Below are 23081 nucleotides of genomic sequence, written 5' to 3' on the forward strand. Positions count from 1 at the left end.
GAGGCAGTAGATAGGGGTGAGTGGGCAGAGAAGCAAGTCTCTGGGGCAGGTGGAGGATGGCAAACTTGAACTGCCTAAAGGCAGCTAGTGTGGCTACAGCCTCAGCAGCAAGGGGTTGATGCCAGGTGCGGTCAGAGAGGTAGGGAGGGCCAGATTATTGAGTAGTTTTTATTAGCAAGGGAGGGGGAAACCAGGTGATGGTGACGTTGACAATGTGAAGGTGACATACGGTTTGTGTTTTGAGAGAATAACTTTGACCATGGTGTGAAAATTAGCTATCGGGAGTTCTTGACTCTTATTGTGCTATTGATAGCTTAGGCTGTTTGGTGATGCTCAAGGAAAACTCTAAGAATAATGTTTTAAAACCTATAACATAAAACACAAAGGGTTACAAAAGGAGACCAACTGTATTGAAATATAATTGTCAACAAAGTAAAGACACATGTGATGTCATGGTGTGTGTGCTTCTTAATGTATTACATAGTCAGATTTAGTGGGGGGTCTAATAGCTACCACAGTTTCAAAGTAATAATGACAGTGAACAATATATCTAACAATTGTCATGTTATACAAAAATACCTGATTTCTTTTGTTGGCAAAATCACAGCAGTATTTGGAATATTGGTATTCTCCCAATACTATTTAATATTAGCATTCTGCTAGTATTAATACTAGCATGGTTTGTTGCTAATGTTCATGACTCATGGAAATGCTAAATTTCAGTCTGAGATTAATGAAAATAAAAATGTAATAGTTCTGAAGATCCTGGACCCTGGTTAAGAACCTCTGGGAGGAAGGGTAAAATCTGGAATCCAGTTCGGAGGCAGTCACAGAGTCCCAGGTGAGAGATTGTTTTGGCCTGAAGAAGGTAGCTACTGAGATTGGAAGGAGGGGGGGAGATGGATGAAAGGGGGATAGAGGAATCCACTGTGAAGAAGAGGGATTTGTCGAGAGGGGCCCTGAGTATGTGGCTTCCGTAACTGAAGGGATGAGGTAGGGAAGGATGGAAGCCGGAGGATTGGGCCTCAACACGATATCTCATTCAAAATATCCAGACAGCGATGCCCAGTGGGCAGTTTTTGTCGTCAGGTGCTCAGGAAGGATCTGCAGTGAGGGTGCAAATGTGAGGAATGTCCCCAGAAATCGTAACAGGAGCCCTGGGCACTGAGGAGGTTGCCTACAAGTAGACTCAAGAGTCCAGAGAAAGCACCCAAGGCCGCCGTGGAGGGCAGGAGAATGCCAGGGAGACCGGGGACCTGGGAGCGGAGCAGAAGAGCCAGGTGTGGCAAACAGCAAGGTGTGGCTTCCTGGAACCCGCTCTTAAAAGAGTGTTGAAAGGCATAAAGAAGTGGAATAAAATGAGAATTGAAAAAATACATTTTCGTTTTACCAGTAAGAGGTTATTAACGACTAGAGAGTAATTTTGGAGATGTGATATGAGCAGAATGCAGTTTGATGTAACATTAGGAGTGAGTAGGAGGTAAAAACGGAGAAAGCCAGTGTAGATGATTCAGGTTCCAAAAGATTACAGTTCTGAAGGCTAGACTTGTCAGTCAGAATTTCCTCTCACACCCATTCCTGTCTCCCCATCTCTCTTCTGTCTGTATGTGTGTGTGTGTTGAGGTAGGAGGAAAGCAGGGGGAATAGGAGAGCTGTGTTGGGGCTTACTGGTTTTATTTTCTATAAATGGGATAATCTATAAGTGTTTTTCTCTCCCGCATTCCCCTTGAACACACAATATGTATTGGGGAATAGTGCTACTAAAAACTAACACTTAAATGACCCTTACTCTATGTCAGGCAGTGTTATAAGCACTTTACTGATAAACCTCCCATGAGCCCTGTAAGTAGACCACTGTTATTATTTGCATTTTACAGTATGGGGAAATTGAGTCCTAGAGACGTTACAGAATTTTCCTAAGGTCATGTAGCCGGTCTCTTAAACAGGGAAACAGCGATTCATGGACCACTGCTGGTTACAGCCTCGTTCACAGCCATACACCTTGTAAGAGGCATCGGTGGAGCTGGGATTAGAATACAGGAAGGGTTAGGGTTAGGGTTAGTCCAAGGCTCCACGTTCAGTACAAAGACCTCCTCATGCTGCTGCATCATCATCTCAAATTTAGGTCCATTCCGTTTATTTTATTGTTCCTTGTTGCCAGGCCTTAGGTTTGCTCTTGTTTTCCTCAACAAACTAGTCTTCTATGAATACTCTTACACATCTCATGAATATGTGCAAGTATTTTTCTAGAGGAGCTATTCAGATAAAGAATTTTTGACAGATCCCACTGCCAAGAAAGTTTGCTGTTGTAAACAAAGCTGTGACAAATGGTGGGTTCCCGAGTCTGTTTCCTCGTGTGTGAGTCTCAGCAAGAATGTTAAATATGGCATTCATCACCATGGTAGTGTCTTTTTAAAAAATCTATTAAAATGTATTATTAATTTCTTATATTCCCTATAATATGAATACTGCAGCATATTAACATGTCTACTAGAAACTATTCCTTCTACCAAAAAAAAAAAAAGAAGGAAGAAGCAGCAGCACTCAATTCCCAACTTCCTCCGGGCAGATTTTCTCTGCCTCTTCGCTGCTTGTTAGCTGTCGTTTCACCTCTTCGGGCTCCAGGAGACTGGACAGTGTGGAGCCCATCACTCACTCTGCAGTGACCCACATGGACGTCTAGCCCGCAGTGTCAGAACAGAGCGAGATGCCCTTGAGCAGGGATGTCAGGGGACACTACCTCCGTGACCCCACCTGTTGCTCAGCGCTCGACTTCCTTGGTGGAGCAGTTCATTTGACCAGTGACCATATACCCTCTTCCAAAACCCTTAATGCCATGCTTAATTTTACCTAATCTATTTTGCCCTCCATTCTCTCATCTTAAAGTAGGCCTCTAAGATCCCTGAAAGGAAAAGACAGCTCTGAACTCACCCAAAGATACCTGATTCTAGGTTCAGTGACTTGAACTTTTACTTAAAAAAAATTTTTTTTTTTGCCACACCACGCAGCATATGGGATCTTAGTTCCCCAACCAGGGATCGAACCTAGGCCCTTGGCAGTGAAAGCGCCAAGCACTAACCACTGTACCACCAGGGAATTCCCTGAACTTTTATTTTTGTTGTTGTTTGTCGCTCAGTTCAGTCTGACTGTTTGCAACCCCACGGACTGCAGCATGCCAGGCATTCCTGTCCTTCACCATCTCCTAGAGCTTGCTTAAACTCATGTCCATTGAGTCAGTGATGCCATCCAACCATCTCATCCTCTGTGGTCCCCTTCTCTTCCTGCTTCAGTCTTTCCCAGCATCAGGGTCTTTTCTAATGAATCGGCTCTGCGCATCAGGTGGCCAGAGTTCTAGGGCTTCAGCATCAGTCTTTCCAATGAATATTCAGGATTGATTTCCTTTAGGATGGACTGGTTGGATCTCCTTGCAGTCCAAGGGACTCTCAAGAGTCTTCTCCGACATCACAATTCAAAAGCATCAATTCTTTGGTTCTCAGCCTTCTTTATGGTCCAACTCTGACCATCTTGAGATGGGCAGGCTCCCTAGGTGGCCGGCCCACCTGTGGGTTTCATACTTGATCACTGTCCTGGCACGGCTGGGGAAGACCTCCTGGGTGTGTGATTTATGGAGACTGATGAGCCATCAGTTTCCCAGCCTCACCCAGTGATCCCTTGCACTGGTCGTTCTGCACTGCTGCCTTCTTTTGCCTCCAAGGATCAAGACCAAGTTATGAATCTGTGGACTAGTCCACCCCCAGCATATTAACCAGATGCTTGTCGAGCCAGGGCTTTCTTTGGATCATTTCATTAACCGGTGAATTCACTAGCAGTGTTGCAAAATAAGAATGCCTGTTTTTCCTTTTCTTACAAGAGACTTCATGATTCAGGGATCACAACATCAACAGTGTACAGAACTCTGGATTTGGACTCTGACTTAGTGACATGGTACTAAGGCAGCTCTGGCTGCTCTGTTTATTACTGAGACAAAGAATATTTACCCACCTCCTAGAATAGGAAGAGAGTATTTGCGAAATGTTTATTAGTTCCTGATATGTAAGATTTGCAGAAATATGTGTTTTATTCTTTTTTTGGCTTAAACAACAGAAGTGAATTTTCTGACGGTTCTGTGGGCTGAGAGTCCAAGGTCACGGTGGCGGGAGAGTTGGGCTCCTCTGAGGTCTGTCTCCTTCGCTGTAAATAGCCACCTTCTTGCTTCCTTCTCATGTAGTCTTTCCCTGTACATGCACCCCTGGTATCCTTCTTCTTATAAGGACACCAGTCCTGTTGGGTTAGGGCTCACCCTAACACCCTCATATAACCTTAATTACTTCTTTGAAGGCTCCGTCTCTATATCCAGTCACATTCTAAGGAACTGGGGCGGGGGGTGGGATTTTAACGTAATGTTGAAGTGCTATCCTAACGAAGGAATACATATAAATCCACAGCAACAGCTTGTGATCAGTTGGTGATGGAGTGAGCTTGGGGATTATCTTCAGGCAGACTCTACTTTTCTGCCTGCTCTGCACCTGAGGAAGGGTGGTCCCAAGCCCAAAGGTGACTGCTGCAGTGGAAGTGCTATGGGGACCGCACCTGGAGAGGGTGGAGGCAGCCTGCACACATCACTGTGATAGCCTCGTTGTCTGCAGAGAGCAGACACCACACCTAAAACCAGAATGGATACTCATTGTTTGGAGCTAATGGGTGGTTGGAAGATAAGGTTCAATGAGGAACCTTCGTCCCAAACCATTCCAATGATAACTCAGTGTACTGTCAAATTGCACCAGCCATACCATGCTAACTAATCACAGATCTTGGTGAAATGGAATTTTTCCCCTAATGTGTTTACATATTTCTGTCATTAGAGTCATTTTATCTTCAATGCTTAATTATCTCTACTAATTGGGGAGAATATTAATGTGGAAAACACAGGGACACTGATTCATTTCCAGCTTCCTAGTCTGTGTTAGTAGATTTTACATTCCTGATTTTAATTTTAACTCTCCTCCTTGCTCACCATGTCTCTGTAAACAAGTTGCTTAGGCTTGTGTTCCTCATCTATAAATGGATGGAATTAGCCAAGTTAGATTGCTGGCTTGCAGAATGACTGTGCAAGACTCAGCATGTTGAAGTATATGTTCCCTGGGTCCTTCCCCACAGAGATTCCAGTTCTTGGCTCTTTGGGGCCCAGGAGTCTCCATGTTGGCAGGTATCCTTGAGTGAATCTGACACAGGTGGTTCTCCCATCCCACCTCAGGAACCTGAGATTTCTCCTAGTCAAGAAAAAAAGACTAGAAGCTGGAATAGACTTAAGAAAAAGTCTGAGTTTAAGAAATAGTAAATTTTGGATATGTCTTGCTGCCTTTTTGGTCCTTATCCCAAAGCTGCACAATTTAAAGTTTTATTCTGTGCCCATATACAGCTATCAAGCTATGAGACTGTAAATACTGTCTACTAGATTGCACAAAATGGAGAAGGGATCTAACTTTAGGACTATAACTTCTACAGCTTTTGAAACTGTACCAAACCTTCCCCTCTACAGTGTCACATATCTTTGAACTGCATGGTCATACTTTATTGGACACTCACTGGCTCTGCTGTATCCCTTTGTGGACCACATGTGGACCTTCTTCCTTTTATCTCATGCCCACAGTGGAATGGCTACTGGTCTTTCAGGCCAAGGTTATACAAGACTCAATGAATCCAAAATGGATTCAGAAGAAAGAAGTCTTGAGTAAGCAGACAGTGCTTTCCAGGAAAATGTGGACTGGAAAACCCTGGAAAAGGTCTACTTGGTGGTAAAATGGAGAAACACCCCCTGGTTTTGTTCCCCAAAGTCTAGTGAAAGTTGCTCAATCATGTCTGACTCTTTGCAACCCCGTGGACTGTAGTCCATGGAATTCTCCAGGCCAGAATACTGGAGTGGGTAGCCTATCCCTTCTCCAGTGGATCTTCCCGACCCAGGAATTGGACCGGGGTCTCCTGTATTGCAGGCGGATTCTTTACCAACTGAGCTACCAGGGAAGCCCTCCCTAAAGTCCGAAGTGTCCTGTGTTAGTTTTCTGTCGCTGACTAACAGATGCTCACAAGCATCTCTAGGTCCTGTGGGTCTGGATTATGAGTATAGGTTAGCTGGGTCTTCTGCTAAGAGCCTCACAGGCTGAAGCCAAGGTGTCAGCCAAGGCTGCAGTCTCGTCTGAGGCTCAGGGTCCTTTTCCCAGCTCACTGATTGCTGGCAGAGTTCATTCCCTTTTAGTTGTATGACCAGCACCTCTGTTTTCTCGGCAGCTCTCGGCCAGGACCACTCTCCGCTCTGGAGACTAGACTGAGGTCTTTGCCACGTGGTCCCCTCCTTTGCACATGGCAGCTGGCTTTTTCAAGGCCGGTCTGCGCTGCTTGTCTCATTTAAGGGCTCGCCTGATTAGGTGAGACCCATCCAGGATAATCTCCCTTTCAAAGAGTGAAAAAGCTGTCTTGAAACTCAACATGAGAAAAAACTAAGATCGTGTCATCTAGTCCCATCACTTCATGGCACATAGAAGGGGGGGAAGTGGAAGCAGTGACAGATTTTATTTCCTTGGGCTCCAAAATCACTGTGGATAGTGACCGTAGCCATGAAATTAAAAGCCTCTTTCTCCTTAGAAGGACACTGTATTAGAAAGCAGAGACATCACTGTGCCGACGAAGGTCCATGTTGTCAGAGCCATGGCTTTTCCAGTAGTCATATACAAATATGAGAGTTGGACCGTAAAGAAGGCTGAGCACTAGAGAATTGATGCTTTCAAATTGGGGTGCTGGAGAAGACTCTTGAGAGTGCTTGGACAGCAGGAAGAGCAAACCAGTCCGTCCTAAAGGAGATCAACCCTGAATATTCGTTGGAAGGACTGATGCTGAAGCTCCAGTACTTTGGCCACCTGATGCAAAGAAGAGCCGACTCATTGGAAGAAAGTCCAGTGCAGGGAAAGATTGAAGGCAAAAAGAGAAGGGGGCAGCAGAGGATGAGATGGTTAGATAGCATCACTGAGACGATGGTCATGAATTTGAGCAAATTACAGGAGATAGTGGAGGACAGAGGAGCCTGACGTGCTGCAGTCCATGGAGCTGCAAAGTGTCAGACATGACTGAGCAACTGAAAAACAACCAAGTTCACTGGTGAGGGATCTTGGTTAAATCTACAGAATCCTTCACCTTCCAATGTGTCCTAATCACAGAAGTGATACCCCCTCGTGTTTCTCAGTCTTGCCCATTCTGAGGGGAGGGAACTGTCCAAAGCATGTATCACGGGAGGCAGGAATCTTGGAACCTTCCTAGAAATCTGCCTACTACATCTCCAAAGATTGTTTATTGTATGTTGGGCACCAAATCTTAACTGTTAATTGGCTAGAAACTCTGTAACAGTATTAATTTCTAGAAATCTCTGACTAGGTATAGATTCTGATGTGCAACTTTTGGGGAAATGTTAAGCAGAATAAAATATCTAGCCTTTCTTTTCCAAATGTAAAATCACAGAGTGTTAGAAAACCGTGGAGCTCACTCATCCAGTTAGTTATCTGAACTCCTTGTACAGATGAGAAAACAGTCTCCGTGGAGACAGCTTGCCAAGGTCGTGGAGTAGAGGAAAGAGGTGTCTGCTGGCCCTTTTTTGTCTTGTCTTTTCATGTGTTTCTGAATTTTTCTAAAGGATAAGCTTCAAGTACTCTTATTAGTCAGGGACGCATTGACTTTAATAAACAGTTTTCCTTATTTGCCATTATTATCTTGAATTTGAACATTTTTCTTCTAATGTGTTTATGAATTAGTTACTAAATGAAATAGAATCTTGGATAAAATGAGCTTTTGATTGGTTGTTATTTGTCATCTTCGTAATTTTCGTGATGACTCATACAGGCAAGGAGTTGTAGAGCTGAGGCTGGGGAGAGGAGCCAGAGAAAGCTTTTACGAGTCAACTGCCTCACCAAAAAACCCTTTAACTGTGATGGACAGTTGGATTAATATGCATTAACTAATTTTCCATGCTTTTTTCCCATATTTAGTGATACTAGTTTAAAAAAATCTATTTAAGTATAAAGATATTTGAATATTTTCTCCATTTCTTCTTCTGTAGTAGAATCTTACCACTGGCAAGGCAGTGTTTCTGTGTAGCGGTTTGTATTCAAGCTTCCTTTTCAGGCTGCCCACTGCTAAGTAACCTCCCAGGAGGATAGGCTCACCCTTAGCTTGAAAATTGACTGTTACCAAATCAACTGGTTTTTGTCCCAGCCCGGAGATGGTGGATGTGTTGACGAGAAGCAGAGCGGCCTTCCCTAGCGGTGAGGCTTAGCCCAGCCTCAGAGCTGCCTGACTTGGGGTGAAGCATTGGACTAGTTGCCAGTTTGGGTCGGAGCACACATCTTTGGCTGTTGTCAAGGAATATTGGTGGGCAAAATCTGCCAAACAGAGAAAACGGGGCAACCACAGGCTATTTCTGAGTCCCGTCTCTTGCATCTTCATGTGTATCAGCCCTTGGTTATGGGCACGCACAAGGACATCTGTAACCTTCACACGAGAATGGCCAAATCGTTCTGTCAGAGCTTCTCTGAAGCCTCTTATCCTTGGCCACGCCCTGCTGAGCCTGGGTTTGTGTTTCACTTTCCACTTTATCTGAAGCCTTACTTTTGAGGTTTGTTAAATCTCCACTGGAAAGCAGGTTCCTTGAGGTCTGGGACGGTCCAGTGTCTTCCTGGCGGTCATCTTTCTGTCTGTCACAGACTGTAGTCATTCCAAGGCTGCGGGCCTCAGACCTCTGAGAACAAGGAGACATTTCAGACGCTCCATTTCCATGTGTCCCGAGTATATATTTATATGTGTGGGACTCATTTTCAAATGTATTTAGATGCTCTTGAGACAAATAAAGCACACATCTCATTAAAGGTACACTGGCTTCATTATAATTTGGGTCTTTTCCTGACGAGTGCTTAGTAAGAATACGAGACACCCTCCTGCTGGCATGTTAAGAGCAAGGCGCTTTGCATTTGGAGACACTTGGGATATTCTCCCTATGGCAAGGCTTCTGGCACAGTTCATCTGTGAGGTGTGTGAAGAGAACTTACAGAGGTTCTCCTTCGTAGCACAAATAAAATGTTCAGTTCTTTAATTCTTTGAATGACATCTGATTAGTATTAACCCCACCCGTAGACTTGAAAGCCTGTGATGCCCAGACCCACTGCATAGCAGAATGGCCCTCACACGTTAGGTTCAGTACACCTGTTCACTGTCAAAGGCTTTGTGACCGCAACTGCTAAGTGGTCTTAGGACCACTCTTTAATATGGGGACACTTTGGGAATTCCTAGAGTAAGTAATGTGGTCCTCAAAGGTATGCAATCTCTGAATCAAAGGATTTAGAGAAGTACCTATGAAAATAGCTAATTTTAATGTTAAAATGTCTGCCACCTGGTGTCAGATGAAGAATTAGCATCTTGGTTAACTCTCATACCTAGTGAGTCCCATTAATGTTATCATTTTATTACAGTAAATTATACATTTCACATAAAATTGCAGTAAGCACCATTCTGAAATTGTCTAATTTGCTATTTTGAAGCTGGAATTTTTGGATTTGAGTTCAAATTTTTTGGATTTTTTTCAGATGTAAAAAATAATTTGGAATTAAAGTCTAAATGTAGTAAATTTTCTGTATACTGTTAACTCTATAGCACTGAATTTTATAGAAGAGAGAAAAGAACAACATTTATGTGAAGCAAAAATAGCCTAAACATTGTTAATATTTCATGAGTTTGCATAGACCTTATTACTGCTGATAGTTTTCCTAGTTTGTCCAGAAGAAGGTATAAAAATTCATGAAAAAATAAAGACCCCCAAAATTAAAATCTTGGAGTAACTTAAATTTACTGTGTGGGATTAGTCGCTCAGTCATGTCTGACTCTTTGCGACCCCATGGACTGTAGCCCGTCAGGCACGTCTGTCCATGGGATTCTCCAGGCGAGAATACTGGAGTGGGTTGCCATGCCTTCCTCCAGGGGATCTTTGCAACCCAGGGGTGAACCCCTGTCTCCCACTTTGCAGGCAGATTCTTCACTGTCTGAGCCACCAAGGAAGCCCAGATAGGAGAGAGTCCGCCTGCGACTTAAATTTACTGATTTGGATTAAACAGGAAAGCAGATATTTATCAGATTCCCTTGAATAAGTAAAGAATGTCTGTCCGTTTTGTAAAGAATGAGGTTTATATAGGGGAAAGTAGGGTTTCTTTCTTTTCTTACTGCACTCAAATCTCTTATTTACCTGAAAGTTGTTTCTGTGCACTATACAAGATACTTTATGGCATAATGCCCTTCCTTCTAGGCCAGCCATAAGATTATATGAGATAAAGTGTATGGTGCCTGGAGCAACTGTATTTGTTGTTTAGTTGCTAAGTCATGTCCGACTCTTTTGAGACCCTATAGACCATAGTCTGCCAGGCTTCTTTTTTCCATGGGGTTTTCCCGGCAATACTGGAGTGGGTTGCCATTTCCTCCTCCAAGGGATCTTCCTGTCCTAGAGATCTAAGCCATGTCTCCTGCTTGGCTGGTGGATTCTTTACCACTGAGCCACCAGGGAAGCCTAGAGTAGCAAGAAGTAATAAATGTTAGGCGATGAATATGCTTATTAACAGCATGTAGTGTATACCAAATATGTACATGATGTTAAAGATATGCCATTAGATCCATCTACCCCATTTATAGCCTCAAGGAGCTGAAATTCCATTGCAGGAATCAGACAATAATAAAACCATGTAATCAGATAGAATTAGTTGTGATTACTGCTCCTTGTAGAAAACCACCCTAGTGGAGAGGTGTAGGGGGCAGGACTACATCAATGATGAGAAGCTGAAACAAGGGCAGAAGCCTGTTGAGAAGTCACAAATAGAGGCTCCATTGTCTCTGTACTGAACTGCTTTCATTTCACTTACTAAGAATATCCAGGTGCTTGCTCCAAGCCTATTTACTCCAATTTACACATTTCTAACGTGGCTTTGTAGTAGACACGGGGTTAGATTTAATGGGTTAGGAGGGAACTGGGAGGTGGAAAGAAGGATCAAGGGAAAAAAGGAGCTGATAGAGCCACGCCTTCCAATATTAGCAAGGTGATAGCTCAGCACTGGGGCTGGGTGAGGAGGAGGGAACCCAGAACAAATCTTCAGTGCTCAAGAGAGCATGTTGAATAGCAGGGATATAGGTAAAATGTTTAGTGCCTCTCATTGTGGTAGGTGACGTTTGGAGTAATGGCCTTGAGTCACCAAAAAAGAGGTATAAGTCTGCTTGGGTGCGGGAAGAAAGCAGAGATGTGCAGTGAGCACGACGGCCTCAGCGCTGGCGCACGAGGCAGTTCTGGCTGCACCGGGACGTGAACTCCTTGGAGGCAGTGGCCGTGGCTCCTTCATGTCTGTTTTGTCAGGATTTATCTTAGGGTCCAGCCCAAAAGCGGGAGTTGTTCAATAGATGTTCCCTGATTGTATTAAAGAGGGTTACTTCTCTAGACAGATCTTTGTGGAGATGTTAGAATTAGGTATGTCTAAAACTAGATGTTGTAATCCATACAAAGGCTTTAGCGTAGTCAAGAAGCAGATTTTTTTTTTTTTAAATTCTCTTGCTTTTTCTATGATCCAGCGGACGTTGGCAGTTTGATCTCTGATTCCTCTGCCTTTTCTAGATCTAGCTTGAACATCTGGGAGTTCTTGCTTCACATACTGTTGAAGCCTGGCTTGGGGAATTTTGAGCATTACTTTGCTAGCATATGAAATGAATGCAATTGTGTGGTAGTTTAAGCATTCTTTGGCACTGCCTTTCTTTGGGATTGGAAAGAAAACTGACCTTTCAGACCACCTTACCTGCCTCCTGCAAAACTTGTATGCAGGTCAAGAAGCAGCAGTTAGAACCAGACATGGAACAATGGACTGGTTCAAAATTGGGAAAGGAGTACATCAAGGCTGTATATTGTCACCCTGCTTATTTAACTTATATGCAGAGTACATCATGCGAAATGCTGGGCTGAATGAAGCACAAGCTGGAGTCAAGATTGCCAGAAGAAGTATCAATAACCTCAGATATGCAGATGACACCACCCTTATGGCAGAAAGCGAAGCAGAACTAAAGAGCCTCTTGTTGAAGAGGAGAGTGAAAAAGATGGCTTAAAACTCAACATTCAGAAAACTAACATCATGGCATCCAGTCCCATCACTTCATGGCAAATAGATGGGGAAACAATGGAAACAGTGACAGACTTTATTTTTGGGGGCTCCAAAATCACTGCAGATGGTAACTGCAGCTATGAAATTAAAAGATGTTTGCTTCTTGGAAGAAAAACTATGACCAACCTGGACATCATATTAAAAAGCAGAGATATCACTTTGCCAACAAAGTCCATCTAGTCAAAGCTATGGTTTTCCCACTAGTCATGTTTGGATGTGAGAATTGGACTATAAAGAAGGCTGAGTGCTGAAGAATTGATGCTTTTGAACTGTGGTGCTGGAGAAGACTCTTGAGAATCCCTTGGACTGCAAGGAGATCAAATCAGTCAATCCTAAAGGAAATCAGTCCTGAATCTTCATTGGAAGGGCTGATGCTGAAGCGCCAATACTTTGACCACCTGATGCAAAGAGCTGACTCATTGGAAAAGACACTGTTGCTGGCAAAGATTGAAGGTGGGAGGAGAAGGGGACGACAGAGGATGAGATGGTTGGATGGCATCACCGACTCAATGGACATGAATTTGAGCAAGCTCCAGGAGATGGTGAAGGACAGGGAAGCCTGGCGTGCTGCAGTCCATGAGGTCTCAAAGAGTCGGGCATCACTGGGCGACTGAACAACAACAGCAAAGCTAGATGTACAGGCAAACTGTAAGCTCAGCACCCCTCCTTAGAATGCTCTGATGCAGAGGAAGTAGTCACACAACTCTTAGGCTCTATTAACATGATGTTTTTAGCTATAATAAAACCACAGTTCTCTTTTTAAATAGCTCTTACATGCTGTTCATTTACCAGTTTACTGTTTTGTTGGGTCTGTGAAAGCACACAGCGATTGCACCTTCTGTGGGCACAGCCCTGGGCTAGGTCCTGTGGGGCAGATTGATGAGGATTTCTTCCTGCCCTCTAACAACTCTGGGTATGGAAGATATCACTGATACATTACATATTGTTGTGGGTTGAATTGTGTCCTCCAAAAAGATATGTTGAAATCCTAACCTTTTGTGCATTTGAGTATGATTCTGTTTGGGAATAGGGTTCTTGCAGAGATCATCAAATCCGCCCTTCTGGGAGGAGGGGGATTTGGACACATACCCAGGGAGAAGACCGCATAAAGACGCATACACATAGACACAGAAAGAAGGTGGCCTTATGAGGCTGGAGGCAGAGATCGGAGTGATGCTTCTACAAACCAAGGAACATCTGGGGCAAGTAGAAGCTGGATGAAGTTGGTCAAGATTCTCCCCTAGAGGCTTGGGAGCATGACTCCCTCAATACCTTGATTTTTGAATTTTGAGACTCCAGGACTGTAAAACAAGTTTCTGTTGTCATAAGTCATTCACCTTGCAGTACTTTGTTATAGCACCCCTAGGAAAGGAATACAATTATAATACATTTCTCTGTGAATCAGGGTTCTAGATGGAAACAGGTGATCTCTTCAGTGGAGTAACTGAGGAGAGTTTAACAGGAAGCACTGTTTACAGAGGTTTGGGCAAGATTAAGAAGAATTTCCAAGGGTTGGGGAAGCCTTCTGAAGTCGGCGGCAGCCAGGTTCTTATCAGCATATCCAGGTTGAAAAGGCCAAGAGGAAGGAAGGTTCTTGAAATCCAGGCAGAGCTGCATTTGCAGCTCTGAGCATAGGAGAGCGGTGGTGTTAAAACTGCATAACTCAGATGGACTTGAAGCCACAGGCCAGGACTCAGACCTGGCCAAAACCCAGGCTGGGGACTTGAACCCACTGTCTTTCAATTGAGATGATACACCTGGTCTCAGGACTTAATGAAGCTCAGGTTCTTTATGTCTTGTCACAGAAAGAATTTAACGAGAGATAAAAGTGATAGGTAAGAAGTGGATTTATCTAGAGAGGTACATGTTCCATAACCAGATGCAGTCTAGAAGGTGAGAGGGGCCCCAGGCATGGGGTCCTCTCAGAAAGTGAGAATGGCTGTGGGAGGAATTTTTTTTTTTATCGTATCCTTAATGGCTGTGTCATTCTTCTAAAGTCTGTGCCCTGCCCCTTCCTCCTGTTTTGGCCTGACTGCTCTTGCAGAGAGGGAGCTGGGGAATTCATACTCAAACCTCTTTGTTCTCCGACACTCCTCTCACCTGCTAGGCCTTTCATTGCCAAATCTACAAAGGATCTATCTAACTCTTAGTGCCCTGAGCAGGGTAGAAAAAGTGGCTAGTAGATCTAGCTGGGGAACTAGAGACTATCTCACACATTTGGGATAAGGGGTATGTGTCATTCACAGGTATCTGTTCTCTGTGAGAAAGAAAGAATTTAATGTCTAAGACAGTATGTGCATACCACTGGTTCTCAACAAACACTATGATTTCCAGTAGAGGCTACCCAGAATTGTGTATTTTGGAGTATAAGGTTTAAGGTGGTGGAATTCATTCAACAGATTCTTATCAAGCACCTAATGTGGTGTGGGATGCTAGGTAGCTCTGAAGATAAGCAGTGAGCGGATTAGACTCTGTCCTTACCCCGAAGGGTCTGGCAGGCCAACTGTATTAATAAGGGTTATACCTCTCACACACCTCTACTTTTCTTATAACACTCAGTGTAATTTGAAAATGCAAACTAGATGCCACTCTTTCCCTGTGGACTGCAAGCTCCGTGAGGCCAGTCATGAGTGTTTACTGCTAGGTCCCAGCACCTAGCCCATAGCCCGGCTCCTGGCAGGTGTTCACTGAATGAACTGGTGAGTGAATGACACAGTGCCCTGTATTTGCCACAGTGGAAAAAAAACTTTTCCTCTACACTCTTAGAGTCAGTGATTGGAGCCTGCGAATTAAACTGACCTCAGACAGATTAGCAAGAGAAAAAAGATATAATTACCTACTTACTTCGGAGAGTTCACAAAGAAATGAGACTCAAAGAGGCTGTTAGAATTTGGGGCTTATATACAGTCTTAGTAGAGGATGGGAGGAGCAGAGGATACTTCTGGGAGAAGAAATGACTTTAGAAGAAGGGAGAAAGGGGACTCTGGAAAAACAAATAATTTTTGAAAGATAAGTTGGTTCTTAGGAGAATAGACAGATACGAGAGTCTGATGACAGTCGGTTTGGGTGTGGATTTCTCATCTCCCAGAAGAGATTAAAATTGCTCCCAGGAAAGGGATTTATGTCTACTGAGTTCTTTTGGGAGGCTCTACTTTTAGGCAGATAAAGGATTTCAAAAACTAAAATGCCTTCAGCTCAAAATTATTTCTATGCCACTTCAGCTTATTCTAGACCCTTTCATTTCACTATTTAGGAGTATTTGGAAACTAGTGAGTGGCTTAAAATATACAAAATTAGGCAAAATAATTTCATTAGGGAATATTTGAAAGGATTATTTGGATGGATCATTTACAAAGCAAATGTGCTGAAAGAAAGCAGTCTACAATTTAATAGCTCTAGTTTTTGAAAGTTTTATTTTTTGTTGAGAGTGCTTTTGTTCATTTTTAGAGATTGAAATCAAGAGTTTTCTTTTTATTTTCTTTGGTCACTGTTCTCATAAACTGATTGGTCCATAAGAATATAGTTGTTTAATCATGTTGCTAAGTCATGTCTGACTCTATGGTGACTCCAGGGAGTGTAGCCCACCAGGCTCCTCTGTCCATGGGATGTCCCTGGCAAAAATACTGAAGTGGGTTGCCATTTCCTTCTCCAGGGCATCTTCCTGACCTGGGGATCAAACCTGCGTCTCCTGCATTGCAGCCGGATTCTTTACCACTGAACCACCAGGGAAGCCCAATAAGAATATTAAGTGAAATTCAAGGGAACCTTCAGGACTTCCCTCGTGGCACAGTGGGTAGGAATCCGCCTGCCAACACAGGGCACACGAGTTTGATCACCAGTCCAGGAAGATCCCACATGCTGTGGAGCAGCTAAGCCCACGTGCCACAGCTACGGAGCCTGCACTCTGGAGCCCACGTGTGTGCCGGGACAACTGAAGCCCGTGCACCCACAGGCCCGTGCTAGAGCCTGTGCTCCCCAAGACGAGGAACCAGCATGGGAAGCCCTGCTCACTGCCGCTAGGGAGAGCTGGGGCGCAGCAGTGAAGAACCCGTGCCCCAACGATAAATGAATAAATAAAAGCTTGAATGTGAACATGAAAAGATTTGCTATGCAGTATTGTCTTTTCACATCTACATCGAGGGCATGGCAACTCACTCCAGTATTCTTGCCTGGAGAATCCCTGTGGACCAAAGCCTGGCGGCTACAGTCCATGGGGTCACAGAGTCAGACACGACTGAGTGACTCAACGTAGCTAAACATGTCGATGGTTTAAATCTAGACCAAGAATTTGGAGGAATGTTACCAAAAAAAAAAAATGAGTTTGCCTGTTGATTGGTATCAAGCCAAAAGACACACAGCCAAGCCACAGTCAAGAGAAGGAAGGATTTATTACTTGCAGCAAGTAAGAAGAACACTGGGGATCTTTCCCAAAGCCATATCTCCCCAACAGCAAAACCGGGGAAGTTTTAAGCTAAGGGTACATGCATATACCTGAAGGGGCTTGAGCAGAGAAGAATTCAGCATAGACTTGGAGCAAAAGTTAACAGAGTCCAGGCTTTACTTGATTGAAGTCATGACAGTCAGAAAAAGTCAGCACCCCTAAATGGGAAGGAAATCTAAAAAAAAGTGGATGTATGCATACACATAACTGATTAATTCACTTTGTTTTTTAGCAGAAACGAATACAAGATTGTAAAGCCACTATACTCCAATAAAAACTTTTTTTAAAAAAGAAAGCATACACAAGCATCATTGCATCCTCCACCTGAATAGGACTGTTGGTTCCTGCAGAACTCAAAGATAGGTATCAGATTGTTTTGTATTTCCCTTGAGGAGGAACTGGGACTTCGGTTTATGCTGAATTGTCGTGTCTTGCTGGGTTTCCCTTTGTTCCTGCATTTCCTCATTTTCCTCGAGATCACTGATTTCTGAGACCTGTTCAAGGGCAAGTGTTGTGGCCAGGCTTAGAGCCCAAGATGGCTTAGGCCAATAATGGCTTCTCTCATGTCAAGAGAGCCATGCCTGGCTCTGCTTCTTTGGGACCCCCTAGCCTATCTGCTTACACAAATGCCTGTACTAATTTTAATGCAGAATATGTGCCACCTGCTGTGAGATTAGAGCACCAAAAGGTGTCAAGGGGAGCAGTTATGTGACAGACTTTCTTTTCCTGCTACTGAAACATTTTCGGTATGAAATTAGGGGTATTAACTCCTTTGGGCCTCCAGAGGAACATCACTAAACAGAAAGCAGCACTCCTTTGATTACCATATAAGGAAAACACTTCTAGGAAAAATACTGTAGAATCCTTGAGCAGCTCTGGTATCTAATAGCCTCAGGATGAGGAAATTTAAAGAGAATGAAAAGTGGCTGACTTAACCATTTTCCCACAGCGAGTGTCTGCTATTTCTGCATAAAGATGTATAATGTTATCCCTAGAGAGTCTCACTCCATTATTGAGTCCTTTATTCGAATGAGTAAGTTCAGAATCTAGTTCTTATAGTTGTCAGTGGTATAAAAGGTTCTCTATTTAAGAGTGATCGAGGAAATTACTTGTAAAAAAAATTAATGAAGGAAGCCAAAGATAAGAAGAGGCAGGTTCAAAAAGCCACTGGTCTGTTTCTCAATGTGTAGTTTGAGTTTTAGGTTTAAAATGTTTCCTTCCTCCTGAGTTTGAGTCTCCTAAGGAAGAATTATGCTCCCCTTTGTTAGGTTTCGATGGAGTTTCTCAGTCAATAGAAATATGCCAAGCAATAAAAGGACATTTCATAGCCTTGGCATAGGAATTATTCTCAGAAATGCTGGCCTGAAGGTTCACCCTTGTGAGGAACTAGTGAGCTGTAGAACCATAGAGAATTCTTGGAGGACAGAGAGGTCAGTGTATCCTTACTGTCCTTGAGAGAGGAAGCTCTCCGGTCTTTAGCAGGGACAGTCCTTTATTTGTGCTGGATTTAAGGTGGTGGTTTGCTTGGGGCTGGGCAGGTTCGCAGGATTCAGGACTTCTGGTAGGAAAGCCAGGGCAGTTGGGCACCCTTGGTAGACTGACCGCCTCATTGCAGGACATTCAGCATCTCTGACCCCCACCCGCTGTGAGAACTCCAGACACTCCCATGTATTTCCAGGTGTCCCCTGGGGATAAGAGACCACAGAGTCTAACCCATGGTGCTCACACACCCTGGTGCTCTTGGTGAGATCATTGCTGAAGCGAGGTGGATGCCAGAGACCATGTTCAGACTTCAAACCAGCAAGGATCCAAACGCCTTTGACTCGAGACAGGATTGTGGGAGGTGGGAGGTGGCAATGTTATGGTTTGTTTTTAATTTCAAGATTAGATTTATTGATCTCAACAGATTTCCTAATAGACGATGTGAATCCAAAATCCAGTGCATGTTAAAAATTAAGAAAATTGATTCTGTTTATAAACTTCTAGTCAAGGTTTTGTCATTTGTGGTTCTTATTCACAAATACTGGTTCACACAGAATTTTCAAATTAATTGATGTGGTTGTGCAAGGTGTCCAACATTTAGATAGTTTGAAAGCATAGAGGAGATAGTGGACCACCACCATCACCCCGATCCTGTCTTTTTGGAATCAAAGCATCAGCTTCTAATGAGAGTACATCCTTCAAAAGAGATGAGACAGAAGAAGGGTGACATCTGACTTGGAATGATGTAGGATAACATCAGTAAATGTAAGGACAGAATATGTTTTGAAAAATTCCTCACTAATTACAGGGCTAGTGTGTGGAATTTAAGTGCATGTTGTTATTATCTGTAAAGAATGTAGGTGCTAAAGCATGGTTTTATTGATTCAAAACTCCCAGCCTGGTTCTCTTATTAATGGGATTTAAAGAGATAATATTATATTGGGTAACCCTGGTTGAAACATCTCAAAGTTGGTCAGTTTAGTCTTTATTTAACCTGATTGATCCTCATCCTCTCCCTTTAAACATAAGCTTGTTCACAGAGATACAGCAGGCAATCATGTTGTCATGACAACACTTACACGCTGGGAAGAAAGACTCTTTCAGATGGCCAGTGGCTGCTTTTTTAACCACTGATTTATACTGATAGCAAAATTAAATAGGGATGGAGAACTGGTAATTATATGTTCTTTTGGCTCAATATTTTCACTTCTGTTACTGATGTGTAATTTTTGAACATGTGTCATAATACATAAATTTTATAACAATACATATAATGCTATATCTCATCTATTTTCTATCTTGTCAATAATAATAATCTCGAAATATATGGAGTCTCCTGCTCAAAATTTTTGATAGCACTTTGTTGCCTATATAATAAATTCTGAACTTAAGAATGTGGTTGTGTATGGGACCCTGTGAAATAATTTCCGCCTCACATTCAGCATTCTCTCTCAACTGCAGCCGTTGTAGGTCCCACACATGTATGACCCTTGACTCCAGTCTTCAGGAGCTGGGGAGAAGACCAGGGTGTCGCACTGGAAACCATAATATTCACATCGAATGAAAGAAAACCCACAGCGGCAGAGCTGTGAGCTGAATTTTATCCGGGGTCTTACCGAAGAATATCCCAGGAGACAGCCTCTCAGATAGCTCCGAGGAGAGCGGGGCGGAGGGCGACCAGTGTGGACACAGTTTGGGCCGGGGATCTGTGCAGTGGGAGCTGTGGGGATCGGAAAGCTCAGTTCTTGCTTTTGGTGCTTTCTGTGTATGGGAAGATGCGGGAATCTGGGTTCATGAAAAGAATTACTTGGTGTGAACTTGCGTGGTGGTCCAGTGGTTAGGACCCAGGACTTTCCCTGCCATTGCCCCAGTTTCAGTTCCTGGTTGGGGAACTAAGATCTTGCAAGTCTCACGGTGTGGCCGTTTCTTTGTTTTTTTTTTTCCCCTGAGATATCTGCAGCCATCTTAGGGGCCTATTTTTCCAAAGTACAAAGTGCCTTATCCTGTTTTTTCTGTCTTGAATTCCTTCCAGGGTGTACTGTTTCAGGCAGCAACTGTAGTGGTTAATGGCTTGATCCTTGGAGAACTGGATGGTGGGCAATGTTCTTTGTTTTACACTAAGTAGAAAATTGCCCTAAATGATTTTGTCACCAAAGGGAGGTAATAGTACAGGGCGGAACTGGTTAAATTTTTTTTTTTAATGGATGATTAGGAAAAATTCCATAGAGGAAAGATGACCAGGTTTTAGTTTGGAGGCTGTAGAGAAGGAGCAGATTCCCATCCAGGGGAACAGCACACACACAGGCCCAGGGGTGCAGAAATGCACGGCATGTCGAGACCGCTGAGTGTGCAGCTGGCCTGGACCGGAAGAGGCAGCAGGGAACAGGAGGACAGAGGGCGTTGGGTGCACCGGTGTGCTCAGAGAGGTCAATTTCTTTTGTGCAGGAAGAGGGGCAGAGAGAGGTTGAAGTGGGTGTTCTCTGGGAAATCGCCAGCGGGGGTGCGATCAGCAGCAGTGTAGCCACAGCAGTTGATCATGAACCGTTTGCAAGTCCCGGTGAGGCTCTTGAGAGCTTGGATGGATGCAGTGCTGTGGGGTTGGAATGCAAGCCGTGAGAATAAGAGCCCTGTATTCCTCCCAACACATTTCCTGAAATAGATAATTTTGTGTATTGGCTAACAGGTGCCTGGGAGCGTAGGTTCAGGTGTGGGACTGCCTGCCTTGAATCCCAGCTCTGCCGTTACTAGTTCTGGGACCAAGGGTCAGTCAGTTACCATGTGTGTGTGTACGCGCGCACTTGACTGCTGAGTTACGGGGTATGTGGGTGTGTGTATGTACTGGGTTGCTCAGTTGTGTCCGACCCCATGAACTATATAGCCCGCCAGGCTCCTCTGTCCATGAGATACTGGGGATCTGTCTAACCCAGGGATTGAACCCGTGTCTCTCGCATCTCCTGCATTGGCAGGTGGATTCTTTATCACTAACACCACCTGGTAAGCCCAGTTACCCTCTCTGAGCATCCCCTATAAAATGGGGATAACCCAACCTTGAAAGGTTCCAGTGAGGAGTAAATGAACAGGTAACTGTACAGTGCTTCGAGCAGTGCCTGGCACATGGGCAGCACTTCAGTAAACATTAATGTGAATGCTGGTGTTAATGAGGAATCATTGCTGAGTGTTTGTTACTTTTTTATAATTTTATTAAGCAAAATAACTTATCTGACTCTTTCTCTCTCAGCATCTCAGTCTTCCCGTCTCGAAACTGTCCAGTTGGTTTGGTGGGTAGTTACTGACCCTCCATTATGTGCTGAGCATTGTGCTCAGTGCCAGGGATACAAGGGTAAAAATGCAAGGGTCTTGTGAAGGAGCCCGGAGGCCTTTAACAGGTGGCCAATGCCCCATACAAAAGAGTGCAGGGGAAATATTAATAGTCCATGTGCAACATGTGACCACACATGTCAGAGAGAGAGCGTGGGAGAGAGGGGGATTACTGAGTATGTTCTCTCTAAATTGTTACTCGGTCATTTTCATTTTATTTTTAGTGATTTGGGGGGGGGGGCGGGGAGGGGGAGCTGTACCTGAGGTTTGCAGGTTTAGTTCCCTGATGAGGGATCAAACCGCAGCTCCCTGCAGTGGACATCCAGAGTCCTAACCACTGGGCCACCAGGGAAGTCCCTCATTTTGATTTTTGAAAAGCACCTCAGGGCTTCCCCAGTGGCTCAGTGGTTAAGAATCTACCTGCCAATGGAGGAGACATGAGTTTGATCCCCGATCCGGAGGACCCCATATGCCACAGAACAGCTAAGCCCGTGCTCTCCACAGCTAGAGAAAAACCTGTGCAGCAACAAAGACCCAGCACAGCCAAAAATAAGATAAATAAATAAAAATAAAATTATTATTTTTAAAAAAGCACCTCCCAGGAGTGGATGGTTAAATCATGTATTTGTGCAACTGTATTGATAAATTATATCATACTTTTACAACTGTATTTTATTATTCTAAGTCATAGCTTTGGGATAAGTTCTATAGTTTCAAGGACTGGGTGTGAAATTCGGAAGAGCCGCATTAATCCTAAAAAAGTTTTAAAACGAGAGCAATGGAAGGTTGTGAGTGGTTCAAAAATGTTGGTAGTACCAGACTTAGGATTTTAATATTTAATCTTAAACTGCTTTTATATCCTTCTAGTTTCGTAGACAGAATGCCTTAAGAACTATGGTCAGAGATTTGTAACACTGTACAGGAAACAGTGATCAAAACCATCCCAAAGAGGGGAAAAAATGCAGGAAGGCAAAGTGGTTGTCTGAGGAGGCTTTACAAATAGCTGAGAAAGAAAGAGAAGTGGAAGGCAAGGGAGAAAGGGCAATATATACCTAGCTGAATGCAGAGTTCCAGAGAATAGCAAGGAGAGATGAGAAAACCTTCTTTAGTGAACAATGCAAAGAGGAAACAATAGAATGGGGAATTAGAGATCTCTTCTAAAAAATTGGAGATATCGAGGGAACATTTCTTGGGCATGGATAGCATGATAAGGACAGAAACAGTAAGGCCCTAACAGAAGCAGAAGAGATTAAGAAGAGGTGACAAGAATACACAGAACAACTGTACAAAAATGGTCTTAGTGACCCAGATAACCATGATGGTGTGATCACTCACCTAGAACCAGACATCCTAGAGTGTGAAGTCAAGTGGGCCTTAGGAAGCAGTACTATGAACAAAGCTAGTGGAGGTGATGGAATTCCAGATGAACTATTTCAAATCCTAAAAGATGATGCTGTTAAAGTGCTGCACTCAATATGTGAGGAAATTTGAAAGACTCAGCAGTGGCCACAGGACTGGAAGAGGTCAGTTTTCATTCCAGCCCCAAAGAAGGGCAATAACAAAGAATGTTCAGACTACTGTACAATTTTTCTCATTTCACATACTAGCAAGGTAATGCTCAA

General features: G+C 43.7%; 1 protein-coding gene and 1 non-coding gene across 14 annotated transcripts in view; one reads left to right on the forward strand and one right to left on the reverse strand.

The window, feature by feature from the left end:
* APBB2 (amyloid beta precursor protein binding family B member 2) overlaps positions 1-23081 on the forward strand; it is a 405670-nt gene that overhangs the window by 254111 nt on the left and 128478 nt on the right. The gene's annotated exons all lie outside the window — the stretch shown is intronic.
* Positions 3024-3096, reverse strand: TRNAE-UUC (transfer RNA glutamic acid (anticodon UUC)). Its single transcript has one exon. It is a non-coding gene; the product is annotated as a tRNA-Glu (tRNA).

The sequence above is a fragment of the Odocoileus virginianus genome, chromosome 21 (genome assembly GCF_023699985.2).
Source record: "Odocoileus virginianus isolate 20LAN1187 ecotype Illinois chromosome 21, Ovbor_1.2, whole genome shotgun sequence".
NCBI classification, from domain to species: domain Eukaryota; kingdom Metazoa; phylum Chordata; class Mammalia; order Artiodactyla; family Cervidae; genus Odocoileus; species Odocoileus virginianus.